This window comes from Petromyzon marinus, chromosome 24 (genome assembly GCF_048934315.1).
Source record: "Petromyzon marinus isolate PM22_M1 ecotype Great Lakes invasive population chromosome 24, UKy_Petmar_22M1.pri1.0, whole genome shotgun sequence".
Taxonomy (NCBI): Eukaryota; Metazoa; Chordata; class Hyperoartia; order Petromyzontiformes; family Petromyzontidae; genus Petromyzon; species Petromyzon marinus.
Genome location: NC_133690.1, coordinates 557630 through 574123, shown reverse-complemented (window position 1 = coordinate 574123; position 16494 = coordinate 557630).

The window sequence follows — 16494 nt, the reverse complement described above, 5'->3', positions numbered from 1 at the left end:
ACGAGCAGAATTGAATGGTGCAACTGATTTTGCTGTGCTGTGTTAAATCAGATATTTGCATGACTGCTTTTGTTTAATTTTGTGAATAGCAAAAAGCATTCAATCCATAATTCATGTTGTTTTATTGGTCCCTCGTCCATTTCATATCCCATAGCTTAACCACTCATATCTTTGGATTCCTCTCGACGAGGCGAGCAGTACGAGTACCACCTTGATGGGTCTGCGATGTTTCCTTCCAGAGTCATTACCAATAAAACACAAACATCCCAGAATCCTCTAGGTTTGGGGTCAAAATGTTGTCGCTTATTAAATCCCATGAGAAACGTCGCATCGAATAAATGTGATTGAATGCTCCCCGTCTGGACGAGCGAAATTGAATGGTGCAACTGATTTTGCTGTGCTGTGTTAAATCAGATATTTGCATGACTGCTTTTGTTTAATTTTGTGAATAGCAAAAAGCATTCAACCCCATAATACATGTTGTTTTATTGGTCGCTCGTCCATTTCAAATCCCATAGCTTAACCACTCATATCTTTGGATTCCTCTCGACGAGTCGAGCAGGACGAGTACCAGCTTGATGGGTCTGCGACGTTTCCTTCCAGAGTTATTACCAAAAAACCACAAACATCCCAGAATCCTCTCGGTTTGGGGTCAAAATGTTTTCGCTTATTAATTCCCATAAGAAACGTCGCATCGAATGAATGTGATTGAATGCTCCCCGTCTGGACGAGCAGAATTGAATGGTGCAACTGATTTTGCTGTGCTGTGTTAATTCAGATATTTGCATGACTGCTTTTGTTTAATTTTGTGAATAGCAAAAAGCATTCAATCCATAATTCATGTTGTTTTATTGGTCCCCCGTCCATTTCATATCCCATAGCTAAACCACTCATATCTTTGGATTCCTCTCGACGAGGCGAGCAGTACGAGTACCACCTTGATGGGTCTGCGACGTTTCCTTCCAGAGTTTTTACCAAAAAACCACAAACATCCCAGAATCCTCTCGGTTTGGGGTCAAAATGTTGTCGCTTATTAAATCCCATAAGAAACATCGCATCGAATGAATGTGATTGAATTCTCCCCGGCTGGACGAGCGGAATTGAATGGTGCAACTGATTTTGCTGTGCTGTGTTAAATCAGATATTTGCATGACTGCTTTTGTTTTATTTTGTGAATAGCAAAAAGCATTCAATCCATAATTCATGTTGTTTTATTGGTCCCTCGTCCATTTCATATCTCATAGCTTAACCACTCATATATTTGGATTCCTCTCGACGAAGCGAGCAGTTCGAGTACCACCTTAATGGGTCTGCGACGTTTCCTTCCAGAGTTATTACCAAAAAACCACAAACATCCCAGAATCCTCTCGGTTTGGGGTCAAAATGTTGTCGCTTATTAAATCCCATGAGAAACGTCGCATCAAAATGAATGTGATTGAATGCTCCCCGTCTGGACGAGCAGAATTGAATGGTGCAACTGATTTTGCTGTGCTGTGTTAAATCAGATATTTGCATGACTGCTTTTGTTTAATTTTGTGAATAGCAAAAAGCATTCAATCCATAATTCATGTTGTTTTATTGGTCCCTCGTCCATTTCATATCCCATAGCTTAACCACTCATATCTTTGGATTCCTCTCGACGAGGCGAGCAGTACGAGTACCACGTTGATGGGTCTGCGATGTTTCCTTCCAGAGTCATTACCAATAAAACACAAACATCCCAGAATCCTCTAGGTTTGGGGTCAAAATGTTGTCGCTTATTAAATCCCATGAGAAACGTCGCATCGAATAAATGTGATTGAATGCTCCCCGTCTGGACGAGCGGAATTGAATGGTGCAACTGATTTTGCTGTGCTGTGTTAAATCAGATATTTGCATGACTGCTTTTGTTTAATTTTGTGAATAGCAAAAGCATTCAACCCCATAATACATGTTGTTTTATTGGTCGCTCGTCCATTTCAAATCCCATAGCTTAACCACTCATATCTTTGGATTCCTCTCGACGAGTCGAGCAGGACGAGTACCAGCTTGATGGGTCTGCGACGTTTCCTTCCAGAGTTATTACCAAAAAACCACAAACATCCCAGAATCCTCTCGGTTTGGGGTCAAAATGTTTTCGCTTATTAATTCCCATAAGAAACGTCGCATCGAATGAATGTGATTGAATGCTCCCCGTCTGGACGAGCAGAATTGAATGGTGCAACTGATTTTGCTGTGCTGTGTTAATTCAGATATTTGCATGACTGCTTTTGTTTAATTTTGTGAATAGCAAAAAGCATTCAATCCATAATTCATGTTGTTTTATTGGTCCCCCGTCCATTTCATATCCCATAGCTAAACCACTCATATCTTTGGATTCCTCTCGACGAGGCGAGCAGTACGAGTACCACCTTGATGGGTCTGCGACGTTTTCTTCCAGAGTTTTTACCAAAAAACCACAAACATCCCAGAATCCTCTCGGTTTGGGGTCAAAATGTTGTCGCTTATTAAATCCCATAAGAAACATCGCATCGAATGAATGTGATTGAATTCTCCCCGTCTGGACGAGTGGAATTGAATGGTGCAACTGATTTTGCTGTGCTGTGTTAAATCAGATATTTGCATGACTGCTTTTGTTTTATTTTGTGAATAGCAAAAAGCATTCAATCCATAATTCATGTTGTTTTATTGGTCCCTCGTCCATTTCATATCTCATAGCTTAACCACTCATATATTTGGATTCCTCTCGACGAAGCGAGCAGTTCGAGTACCACCTTAATGGGTCTGCGACGTTTCCTTCCAGAGTTATTACCAAAAAACCACAAACATCTCAGAATCCTCTCGGTTTGGGGTCAAAATGTTGTCGCTTATTAAATCCCATGAGAAACGTCGCATCAAAATGAATGTGATTGAATGCTCCCCGTCTGGACGAGCAGAATTGAATAGTGCAACTGATTTTGCTGTGCTGTGTTAAATCAGATATTTGCATGACTGCTTTTGTTTAATTTTGTGAATAGCAAAAAGCATTCAATCCATAATTCATGTTGTTTTATTGGTCCCTCGTCCATTTCATATCCCATAGCTTAACCACTCATATCTTTGGATTCCTCTCGACGAGGCGAGCAGTACGAGTACCACCTTGATGGGTCTGCGATGTTTCCTTCCAGAGTCATTACCAATAAAACACAAACATCCCAGAATCCTCTAGGTTTGGGGTCAAAATGTTGTCGCTTATTAAATCCCATGAGAAACGTCGCATCGAATAAATGTGATTGAATGCTCCCCGTCTGGACGAGCGAAATTGAATGGTGCAACTGATTTTGCTGTGCTGTGTTAAATCAGATATTTGCATGACTGCTTTTGTTTAATTTTGTGAATAGCAAAAAGCATTCAACCCCATAATACATGTTGTTTTATTGGTCGCTCGTCCATTTCAAATCCCATAGCTTAACCACTCATATCTTTGGATTCCTCTCGACGAGTCGAGCAGGACGAGTACCAGCTTGATGGGTCTGCGACGTTTCCTTCCAGAGTTATTACCAAAAAACCACAAACATCCCAGAATCCTCTCGGTTTGGGGTCAAAATGTTTTCGCTTATTAATTCCCATAAGAAACGTCGCATCGAATGAATGTGATTGAATGCTCCCCGTCTGGACGAGCAGAATTGAATGGTGCAACTGATTTTGCTGTGCTGTGTTAATTCAGATATTTGCATGACTGCTTTTGTTTAATTTTGTGAATAGCAAAAAGCATTCAATCCATAATTCATGTTGTTTTATTGGTCCCCCGTCCATTTCATATCCCATAGCTAAACCACTCATATCTTTGGATTCCTCTCGACGAGGCGAGCAGTACGAGTACCACCTTGATGGGTCTGCGACGTTTCCTTCCAGAGTTTTTACCAAAAAACCACAAACATCCCAGAATCCTCTCGGTTTGGGGTCAAAATGTTGTCGCTTATTAAATCCCATAAGAAACATCGCATCGAATGAATGTGATTGAATTCTCCTCGTCTGGACGAGCGGAATTGAATGGTGCAACTGATTTTGCTGTGCTGTGTTAAATCAGATATTTGCATGACTGCTTTTGTTTTATTTTGTGAATAGCAAAAAGCATTCAATCCATAATTCATGTTGTTTTATTGGTCCCTCGTCCATTTCATATCTCATAGCTTAACCACTCATATATTTGGATTCCTCTCGACGAAGCGAGCAGTTCGAGTACCACCTTAATGGGTCTGCGACGTTTCCTTCCAGAGTTATTACCAAAAAACCACAAACATCCCAGAATCCTCTCGGTTTGGGGTCAAAATGTTGTCGCTTATTAAATCCCATGAGAAACGTCGCATCAAAATGAATGTGATTGAATGCTCCCCGTCTGGACGAGCAGAATTGAATAGTGCAACTGATTTTGCTGTGCTGTGTTAAATCAGATATTTGCATGACTGCTTTTGTTTAATTTTGTGAATAGCAAAAAGCATTCAATCCATAATTCATGTTGTTTTATTGGTCCCTCGTCCATTTCATATCCCATAGCTTAACCACTCATATCTTTGGATTCCTCTCGACGAGGCGAGCAGTACGAGTACCACCTTGATGGGTCTGCGATGTTTCCTTCCAGAGTCATTACCAATAAAACACAAACATCCCAGAATCCTCTAGGTTTGGGGTCAAAATGTTGTCGCTTATTAAATCCCATGAGAAACGTCGCATCGAATAAATGTGATTGAATGCTCCCCGTCTGGACGAGCGGAATTGAATGGTGCAACTGATTTTGCTGTGCTGTGTTAAATCAGATATTTGCATGACTGCTTTTGTTTAATTTTGTGAATAGCAAAAGCATTCAACCCCATAATACATGTTGTTTTATTGGTCGCTCGTCCATTTCAAATCCCATAGCTTAACCACTCATATCTTTGGATTCCTCTCGACGAGTCGAGCAGGACGAGTACCAGCTTGATGGGTCTGCGACGTTTCCTTCCAGAGTTATTACCAAAAAACCACAAACATCCCAGAATCCTCTCGGTTTGGGGTCAAAATGTTTTCGCTTATTAATTCCCATAAGAAACGTCGCATCGAATGAATGTGATTGAATGCTCCCCGTCTGGACGAGCAGAATTGAATGGTGCAACTGATTTTGCTGTGCTGTGTTAATTCAGATATTTGCATGACTGCTTTTGTTTAATTTTGTGAATAGCAAAAAGCATTCAATCCATAATTCATGTTGTTTTATTGGTCCCCCGTCCATTTCATATCCCATAGCTAAACCACTCATATCTTTGGATTCCTCTCGACGAGGCGAGCAGTAAGAGTACCACCTTGATGGGTCTGCGACGTTTCCTTCCAGAGTTTTTACCAAAAAACCACAAACATCCCAGAATCCTCTCGGTTTGGGGTCAAAATGTTGTCGCTTATTAAATCCCATAAGAAACATCGCATCGAATGAATGTGATTGAATTCTCCCCGTCTGGACGAGCGGAATTGAATGGTGCAACTGATTTTGCTGTGCTGTGTTAAATCAGATATTTGCATGACTGCTTTTGTTTTATTTTGTGAATAGCAAAAAGCATTCAATCCATAATTCATGTTGTTTTATTGGTCCCTCGTCCATTTCATATCTCATAGCTTAACCACTCATATATTTGGATTCCTCTCGACGAAGCGAGCAGTTCGAGTACCACCTTAATGGGTCTGCGACGTTTCCTTCCAGAGTTATTACCAAAAAACCACAAACATCCCAGAATCCTCTCGGTTTGGGGTCAAAATGTTGTCGCTTATTAAATCCCATGAGAAACGTCGCATCAAAATGAATGTGATTGAATGCTCCCCGTCTGGACGAGCAGAATTGAATAGTGCAACTGATTTTGCTGTGCTGTGTTAAATCAGATATTTGCATGACTGCTTTTGTTTAATTTTGTGAATAGCAAAAAGCATTCAATCCATAATTCATGTTGTTTTATTGGTCCCTCGTCCATTTCATATCCCATAGCTTAACCACTCATATCTTTGGATTCCTCTCGACGAGGCGAGCAGTACGAGTACCACCTTGATGGGTCTGCGATGTTTCCTTCCAGAGTCATTACCAATAAAACACAAACATCCCAGAATCCTCTAGGTTTGGGGTCAAAATGTTGTCGCTTATTAAATCCCATGAGAAACGTCGCATCGAATAAATGTGATTGAATGCTCCCCGTCTGGACGAGCGAAATTGAATGGTGCAACTGATTTTGCTGTGCTGTGTTAAATCAGATATTTGCATGACTGCTTTTGTTTAATTTTGTGAATAGCAAAAAGCATTCAATCCATAATTCATGTTGTTTTATTGGTCCCTCGTCCATTTCATATCCCATAGCTTAACCACTCATATCTTTGGATTCCTCTCGACGAGGCGAGCAGTACGAGTACCACCTTGATGGGTCTGCGATGTTTCCTTCCAGAGTCATTACCAATAAAACACAAACATCCCAGAATCCTCTAGGTTTGGGGTCAAAATGTTGTCGCTTATTAAATCCCATGAGAAACGTCGCATCGAATAAATGTGATTGAATGCTCCCCGTCTGGACGAGCGAAATTGAATGGTGCAACTGATTTTGCTGTGCTGTGTTAAATCAGATATTTGCATGACTGCTTTTGTTTAATTTTGTGAATAGCAAAAAGCATTCAACCCCATAATACATGTTGTTTTATTGGTCGCTCGTCCATTTCAAATCCCATAGCTTAACCACTCATATCTTTGGATTCCTCTCGACGAGTCGAGCAGGACGAGTACCAGCTTGATGGGTCTGCGACGTTTACTTCCAGAGTTATTACCAAAAAACCACAAACATCCCAGAATCCTCTCGGTTTGGGGTCAAAATGTTTTCGCTTATTAATTCCCATAAGAAACGTCGCATCGAATGAATGTGATTGAATGCTCCCCGTCTGGACGAGCAGAATTGAATGGTGCAACTGATTTTGCTGTGCTGTGTTAATTCAGATATTTGCATGACTGCTTTTGTTTAATTTTGTGAATAGCAAAAAGCATTCAATCCATAATTCATGTTGTTTTATTGGTCCCCCGTCCATTTCATATCCCATAGCTAAACCACTCATATCTTTGGATTCCTCTCGACGAGGCGAGCAGTACGAGTACCACCTTGATGGGTCTGCGACGTTTCCTTCCAGAGTTTTTACCAAAAAACCACAAACATCCCAGAATCCTCTCGGTTTGGGGTCAAAATGTTGTCGCTTATTAAATCCCATAAGAAACATCGCATCGAATGAATGTGATTGAATTCTCCCTGTCTGGACGAGCGGAATTGAATGGTGCAACTGATTTTGCAGTGCTGTGTTAAATCAGATATTTGCATGACTGCTTTTGTTTTATTTTGTGAATAGCAAAAAGCATTCAATCCATAATTCATGTTGTTTTATTGGTCCCTCGTCCATTTCATATCTCATAGCTTAACCACTCATATATTTGGATTCCTCTCGACGAAGCGAGCAGTTCGAGTACCACCTTAATGGGTCTGCGACGTTTCCTTCCAGAGTTATTACCAAAAAACCACAAACATCCCAGAATCCTCTCGGTTTGGGGTCAAAATGTTGTCGCTTATTAAATCCCATGAGAAACGTCGCATCAAAATGAATGTGATTGAATGCTCCCCGTCTGGACGAGCAGAATTGAATAGTGCAACTGATTTTGCTGTGCTGTGTTAAATCAGATATTTGAATGACTGCTTTTGTTTAATTTTGTGAATAGCAAAAAGCATTCAATCCATAATTCATGTTGTTTTATTGGTCCCTCGTCCATTTCATATCCCATAGCTTAACCACTCATATCTTTGGATTCCTCTCGACGAGGCGAGCAGTACGAGTACCACCTTGATGGTTCTGCGATGTTTCCTTCCAGAGTCATTACCAATAAAACACAAACATCCCAGAATCCTCTAGGTTTGGGGTCAAAATGTTGTCGCTTATTAAATCCCATGAGAAACGTCGCATCGAATAAATGTGATTGAATGCTCCCCGTCTGGACGAGCGAAATTGAATGGTGCAACTGATTTTGCTGTGCTGTGTTAAATCAGATATTTGCATGACTGCTTTTGTTTAATTTTGTGAATAGCAAAAAGCATTCAACCCCATAATACATGTTGTTTTATTGGTCGCTCGTCCATTTCAAATCCCATAGCTTAACCACTCATATCTTTGGATTCCTCTCGACGAGGCGAGCAGGACGAGTACCAGCTTGATGGGTCTGCGACGTTTCCTTCCAGAGTTATTACCAAAAAACCACAAACATCCCAGAATCCTCTCGGTTAGGGGTCAAAATGTTGTCGCTTATTAATTCCCATAAGAAACGTCGCATCGAATGAATGTGATTGAATGCTCCCCGTCTGGACGAGCAGAATTGAATGGTGCAACTGATTTTGCTGTGCTGTGTTAATTCAGATATTTGCATGACTGCTTTTGTTTTATTATGTGAATAGCAAAAAGCATTCAATCCATAATTCATGTTGTTTTATTGGTCCCTCGTCCATTTCATATCTCATAGCTTAACCACTCATATCTTTGGATTCCTCTCGACGAAGCGAGCAGTTCGAGTACCACCTTAATGGGTCTGCGACGTTTCCTTCCAGAGTTATTACCAAAAAACCACAAACATCCAAGAATCCTCTCGGTTTGGGGTCAAAATGTTGTCGCTTATTAAATCCCATGAGAAACGTCGCATCAAAATGAATGTGATTGAATGCTCCCCGTCTGGACGAGCAGAATTGAATAGTGCAACTGATTTTGCTGTGCTGTGTTAAATCAGATATTTGCATGACTGCTTTTGTTTAATTTTGTGAATAGCAAAAAGCATTCAATCCATAATTCATGTTGTTTTATTGGTCCCTCGTCCATTTAATATCCCATAGCTTAACCACTCATATCTTTGGATTCCTCTCGACGAGGCGAGCAGTACGAGTACCACCTTGATGGGTCTGCGATGTTTCCTTCCAGAGTCATTACCAATAAAACACAAACATCCCAGAATCCTCTAGGTTTGGGGTCAAAATGTTGTCGCTTATTAAATCCCATGAGAAACGTCGCATCGAATAAATGTGATTGAATGCTCCCCGTCTGGACGAGCGGAATTGAATGGTGCAACTGATTTTGCTGTGCTGTGTTAAATCAGATATTTGCATGACTGCTTTTGTTTAATTTTGTGAATAGCAAAAGCATTCAACCCCATAATACATGTTGTTTTATTGGTCGCTCGTCCATTTCAAATCCCATAGCTTAACCACTCATATCTTTGGATTCCTCTCGACGAGGCGAGCAGGACGAGTACCAGCTTGATGGGTCTGCGACGTTTCCTTCCAGAGTTATTACCAAAAAACCACAAACATCCAAAAATCCTCTCGGTTTGGGGTCAAAATGTTGTCGCTTATTAAATCCCATTAGAAACGTCGCATCGGAAAAATGTGATTGAATGCTCCCCGTCTGGACGAGCGGAATTGAATGGTGCAACTGATTTTGCTGTGCTGTGTTAATTCAGATATTTGCATGACTGATTTTGTTTAATTTTGTGAATAGCAAAAAGCATTCAATCCATAATTCATGTTGTTTTATTGGTCCCCCGTCCATTTCATATCCCATAGCTAAACCACTCATATCTTTGGATTCCTCTCGACGAGGCGAGCAGTACGAGTACCACCTTGATGGGTCTCCGACGTTTCCTTCCATAGTTATTACCCAAAAAACACAAACATCCCAGAATCCTCTAGGTTTGGGGTCAAAATGTTTTCGCTTATTAATTCCCATAAGAAACGTCGCATCGAATGAATGTGATTGAATGCTCCCCGTCTGGACGAGCAGAATTGAATGGTGCAACTGATTTTGCTGTGCTGTGTTAATTCAGATATTTGCATGACTGCTTTTGTTTTATTATGTGAATAGCAAAAAGCATTCAATCCATAATTCATGTTGTTTTATTGGTCCCTCGTCCATTTCATATCTCATAGCTTAACCACTCATATCTTTGGATTCCTCTTGACGAAGCGAGCAGTTCGAGTACCACCTTAATGGGTCTGCGACGTTTCCTTCCAGAGTTATTACCAAAAAACCACAAACATCCAAGAATCCTCTCGGTTTGGGGTCAAAATGTTGTCGCTTATTAAATCCCATGAGAAACGTCGCATCAAAATAAATGTGATTGAATGCTCCCCGTCTGGACGAGCAGAATTGAATAGTGCAACTGATTTTGCTGTGCTGTGTTAAATCAGATATTTGCATGACTGCTTTTGTTTAATTTTGTGAATAGCAAAAAGCATTCAATCCATAATTCATGTTGTTTTATTGGTCCCCCGTCCATTTCATATCCCATAGCTTAACCACTCATATCTTTGGATTCCTCTCGACGAGGCGAGCAGTACGAGTACCACCTTGATGGGTCTGCGATGTTTCCTTCCAGAGTTATTACCAAAAAACCACAAACATCCCAGAATCCTCTCGGTTTGGGGTCAAAATGTTGTCGCTTATTAAATCCCATTAGAAACGTCGCATCGAATAAATGTGATTGAATGCTCCCCATCTGGACGAGCGGAATTGAATGGTGCAACTGATTTTGCTGTGCTATGTTAAATCAGATATTTGCATGACTGCTTTTGTTTAATTTTGTGAATAGCAAAAAGCATTAAACCCCATAATACTTTTTTTTATTGGTCGCTCGTCCATTTCATATCCCATAGCTTAACCACTCATATCTTTGGATTCCTCTCGACGAGGCGAGCAGTACGAGTACCACGTTGATGGGTCTCCGACGTTTCCTTCCAGAGTTATTACCAAAAAAACACAAACATCCCAGAATCCTCTAGGTTTGGGGTCAAAATGTTTTCGCTTATTAATTCCCATAAGAAACGTCGCATCGAATGAATGTGATTGAATGCTCCCCGTCTGGACGAGCAGAATTGAATGGTGCAACTGATTTTGCTGTGCTGTGTTAATTCAGATATTTGCATGACTGCTTTTGTTTAATTTTGTGAATAGCAAAAAGCATTCAATCCATAATTCATGTTGTTTTATTGGTCCCCCGTCCATTTAATATCCCATAGCTAAACCGCTCATATCTTTGGATTCCTCTCGACGAGGCGAGCAGTACGAGTACCACCTTGATGGTCTGCGACGTTTCCTTCCAGAGTTTTTACCAAAAAACCACAAACATCCCAGAATCCTCTCGGTTTGGGGTCAAAATGTTGTCGCTTATTAAATCCCATAAGAAACGTCGCATCGAATAAATGTGATTGAATGCTCCCCGTCTGGACGAGCGGAATTGAATGGTGCAACTGATTTTGCTGTGCTGTGTTAAATCAGATATTTGCATGACTGCTTTTGTTTAATTTTGTGAATAGCAAAAAGCATTCAACCCCATAATACATGTTGTTTTATTGGTCGCTCGTCCATTTCATATCCCATAGCTTAACGACTCATATCTTTGGATTCCTCTGGACGAGGCGAGCAGTACGAGTACCACCTTGATGGGTCTGCGACGTTTCCTTCCAAAGTTATTACCAAAAAAACACAAACATCTCAGAATCCTCTCGGTTTGGGGTCAAAATGTTGTCGCTTATTAAATCCCATAAGAAACATCGCATCGAATGAATGTGATTGAATTCTCCCCGTCTGGACGAGCGGAATTGAATGGTGCAACTGATTTTGCTGTGCTGTGTTAAATCAGATATTTGCATGACTGCTTTTGTTTTATTTTGTGAATAGCAAAAAGCATTCAATCCATAATTCATGTTGTTTTATTGGTCCCTCGTCCATTTCATATCCCAAAGCTTAACCACTCATATCTTTGGATTCCTCTCGACGAGGCGAGCAGTACGAGTACCACCTTGATGGGTCTCCGACGTTTCCTTCCAGAGTTTTTTTTACCAAAAAACCACAAACATCCCAGAATCCTCTCGGTTTGGGGTCAAAATGTTGTCGCTTATCCATAAGAAACGTCGCATCGAATAAATGTGATTGAATGCTCCCTGTCTGGACGAGCGGAATTGAATGGTGCAACTGATTTTGCTGTGCTGTGTTAAATCAGATATTTGCATGACTGCTTTTGTTTAATTTTGTGAATAGCAAAAAGCATTCAACCCCATAAGACATGTTGTTTTATTGGTCGCTCGTCCATTTCATATCCCATAGCTTAAAGACTCATATCTTTGGATTCCTCTGGACGAGGCGAGCAGTACGAGTACCACCTTGATGGGTCTGCGACGTTTCCTTCCAGAGTTATTACCAAAAAACCACAAACATCCCAGAATCCTCTCGGTTTGGGGTCAAAATGTTGTCGCTTATTAAATCCCATGAGAATCGTCGCATCAAAATAAATGTGATTGAATGCTCCCCGACTGGACGAGCGGAATTGAATGATGCAACTTATTTTGCTGTGCTGTGTTAAATCAGATATTTGCATGACTGTTTTTGTTTAATTTTGTGAATATCAAAAAGCTTTCAATCCATAATTCATGTTGTTTTATTAGTCCCTCGTCCATTTCATATCCCATAGCTTAACCACTCATATCTTTGGATTCCTCTCGACGTGGCGAGCAGTAAGACTACCACGTTGATGGGTCTTCGACGTTTCCTTCCAGAGTTATTACCAAAAAAACACAAACATCCCAGAATCCTCTAGGTTTGTGGTCAAAATGTTGTCGCTTATTAAATCCCATAAGAAACGTCGCATCCAATGAATGTGATTGAATTCTCCCCATCTGGACGAGCAGGAATTGAATGGTGCAACTGATTTTGCTGTGCTGTGTTAATTCAGATATTTGCATGACTGCTTTTGTTTAATTTTGTGAATTGCAAAAAGCTTTCAATCCATAATTCATGTTGTTTTATTGGTCCCCCGTCCATTTCATATCCCATAGCTAAACCACTCATATCTTTGGATTCCTCTCGACGAGGCGAGCAGTACGAGTACCACCTTGATGGGTCTGCGACGTTTCCTTCCAGAGTTTTTACCAAAAAACCACAAACATCCCAGAATCCTCTCGGTTTGGGGTCAAAATGTTGTCGCTTATTAAATCCCATAAGAAACGTCGCATCGAATAAATGTGATTGAATGCTCCCCGTCTGGACGAGCGGAATTGAATGGTGCAACTGATTTTGCTGTGCTGTGTTAAATCAGATATTTGCATGACTGCTTTTGTTTAATTTTGTGAATAGCAAAAAGCATTCAACCCCATAATACATGTTGTTTTATTGGTCGCTCGTCCATTTCATATCCCATAGCTTTACGACTCATATCTTTGGATTCCTCTGGACGAGGCGAGCAGTACGAGTACCACCTTGATGGGTCTGCGACGTTTCCTTCCAGAGTTATTACCAAAAAACCACAAACATCCCAGAATCCTCTCGGTTTGGGGTCAAAATGTTGTCGCTTATTAAATCCCATAAGAAACATCGCATCGAATGAATGTGATTGAATTCTCCCCGTCTGGACGAGCGGAATTGAATGGTGCAACTGATTTTGCTGTGCTGTGTTAAATCAGATATTTGCATGACTGCTTTTGTTTTATTTTGTGAATAGCAAAAAGCATTCAATCCATAATTCATGTTGTTTTATTGGTCCCTCGTCCATTTCATATCCCAAAGCTTAACCACTCATATCTTTGGATTCCTCTCGACGAGTCGAGCAGTACGAGTACCACCTTGATGGGTCTCCGACGTTTCCTTCCAGAGTTTTTTTACCAAAAAACCACAAACATCCCAGAATCCTCTCGGTTTGGGGTCAAAATGTTGTCGCTTATTAAATCCCATAAGAAACGTCGCATCGAATAAATGTGATTGAATGCTCCCTGTCTGGACGAGCGGAATTGAATGGTGCAACTGATTTTGCTGTGCTGTGTTAATTCAGATATTTGCATGACTGCTTTTGTTTAATTTTGTGAATAGCAAAAAACATTCAACCCCATAATACATGTTTTTTTATTGGTCGCTCGTCCATTTCATATCCCATAGCTTAGCCACTCATATCTTTGGATTCCTCTCGATGAGGCGAGCAGTACGAGTACCACCTTGATGGGTCTCAGACGTTTCCTTCCAGAGTTATTACAAAAAAAAACACAAACATCCCAGAATCCTCTGGGTTTGGGGTCAAAATGTTGTCGCTTATTAAATCCCATAAGAAACGTCGCATCGAATGAATGTGATTGAATTCTCCCCATCTGGACGAGCAGGAATTGAATGGTGCAACTGATTTTGCTGTGCTGTGTTAAATCAGATATTTGCATGACTGCTTTTGTTTAATTTTGTGAATAGCAAAACGCATTCAAACCCATAATACATGTTGTTTTATTGGTCGCTCGTCCATTTCATATCCCATAGCATAACCACTCAAATCTTTGGATTCCTCTCGACGAGGCGAGCAGTACGAGTACCACCTTGATGGGTCTGCGACGTTTCCTTCCAGAGTTATTACCAAAAAACCACAAACATCCCAGAATCCTCTCGGTTTGGGGTCAAAATGTTGTCGCTTATTAAATCCCATAAGAAACATCGCATCGAATGAATGTGATTGAATTCTCCCCGTCTGGACGAGCAGAATTGAATGGTGCAACTGATTTTGCTGTGCTGTGTTAAATCAGATATTTGCATGACTGCTTTTGTTTTATTTTGTGAATAGCAAAAAGCATTCAATCCATAATTCATGTTGTTTTATTGGTCCCTCGTCCATTTCATATCCCAAAGCTTAACCACTCATATCTTTGGATTCCTCTCGACGAGGCGAGCAGTACGAGTACCACCTTGATGGGTCTCCGACGTTTCCTTCCAGAGTTTTTTACCAAAAAACCACAAACATCCCAGAATCCTCTCGGTTTGGGGTCAAAATGTTGTCGCTTATTAAATCCCATAAGAAACGTCGCATCGAATAAATGTGATTGAATGCTCCCCGTCTGGACGAGCGGAATTGAATGGTGCAACTGATTTTGCTGTGCTGTGTTAATTCAGATATTTGCATGACTGCTTTTGTTTAATTTTGTGAATAGCAAAAAACATTCAACCCCATAATACATGTTTTTTTATTGGTCGCTCGTCCATTTCATATCCCATAGCTTAGCCACTCATATCTTTGGATTCCTCTCGATGAGGCGAGCAGTACGAGTACCACCTTGATGGGTCTCAGACGTTTCCTTCCAGAGTTATTACAAAAAAACCCACAAACATCCCAGAATCCTCTGGGTTTGGGGTCAAAATGTTGTCGCTTATTAAATCCCATAAGAAACGTCGCATCGAATGAATGTGATTGAATTCTCCCCATCTGGACGAGCAGGAATTGAATGGTGCAACTGATTTTGCTGTGCTGTGTTAAATCAGATATTTGCATGACTGCTTTTGTTTAATTTTGTGAATAGCAAAAAGCATTCAAACCCATAATACATGTTGTTTTATTGGTCGCTCGTCCATTTCATATCCCATAGCATAACCACTCAAATCTTTGGATTCCTCTCGACGAGGCGAGCAGTATGAGTACCAGCTTGATGGGGCTGCGACGTTTCCTTCCAGAGTTATTACCAAAAAAACACAAACATTCCGGAATTCTCTAGGTTTGTGGTCAAAATGTTGTCGCTTATTAAATCCCATAAGAAACGTCGCATCCAATGAATGTGATTGAATTCTCCCCATCTGGACGTGCAGGAATTGAATGGTGCAACTGATTTTGCTGTGCTGTGTTAATTCAGATATTTGCATGACTGCTTTTGTTTAATTTTGTGAATTGACAAAAAGCATTCAATCCATAATTCATGTTGTTTTATTGGTCCCCCGTCCATTTCATATCCCATAGCTAAACCACTCATATCTTTGGATTCCTCTCGACGAGGCGAGCAGTACGAGTACCACCTTGATGGGTCTGCGACGTTTCCTTCCAGAGTTTTTACCAAAAAACCACAAACATCCCAGAATCTTGTCGGTTTGGGGTCAAAATGTTGTCGCTTATTAAATCCCATAAGAAACGTCGCATCGAATAAATGTGATTGAATGCTCCCCGTCTGGACGAGCGGAATTGAATGGTGCAACTGATTTTGCTGTGCTGTGTTAAATCAGATATTTGCATGACTGCTTTTGTTTAATTTTGTGAATAGCAAAAAGCATTCAACCCCATAATACATGTTGTTTTATTGGTCGCTCGTCCATTTCATATCCCATAGCTTAACGACTCATATCTTTGGATTCCTCTGGACGAGGCGAGCAGTACGAGTACCACCTTGATGGGTCTGCGACGTTGCCTTCCAGAGTTATTACCAAAAAACCACAAACATCCCAGAATCCTCTCGGTTTGGGGTCAAAATGTTGTCGCTTATTAAATCCCATAAGAAACATCGTATCGAATGAATGTGATTGAATTCTCCCCGTCTGGACGAGCGGAATTGAATGGTGCAACTGATTTTGCTGTGCTGTGTTAAATCAGATATTTGCATGACTGCTTTTGTTTTATTTTGTGAATAGCAAAAAGCATTCAATCCATAATTCATGTTGTTTTATTGGTCCCTC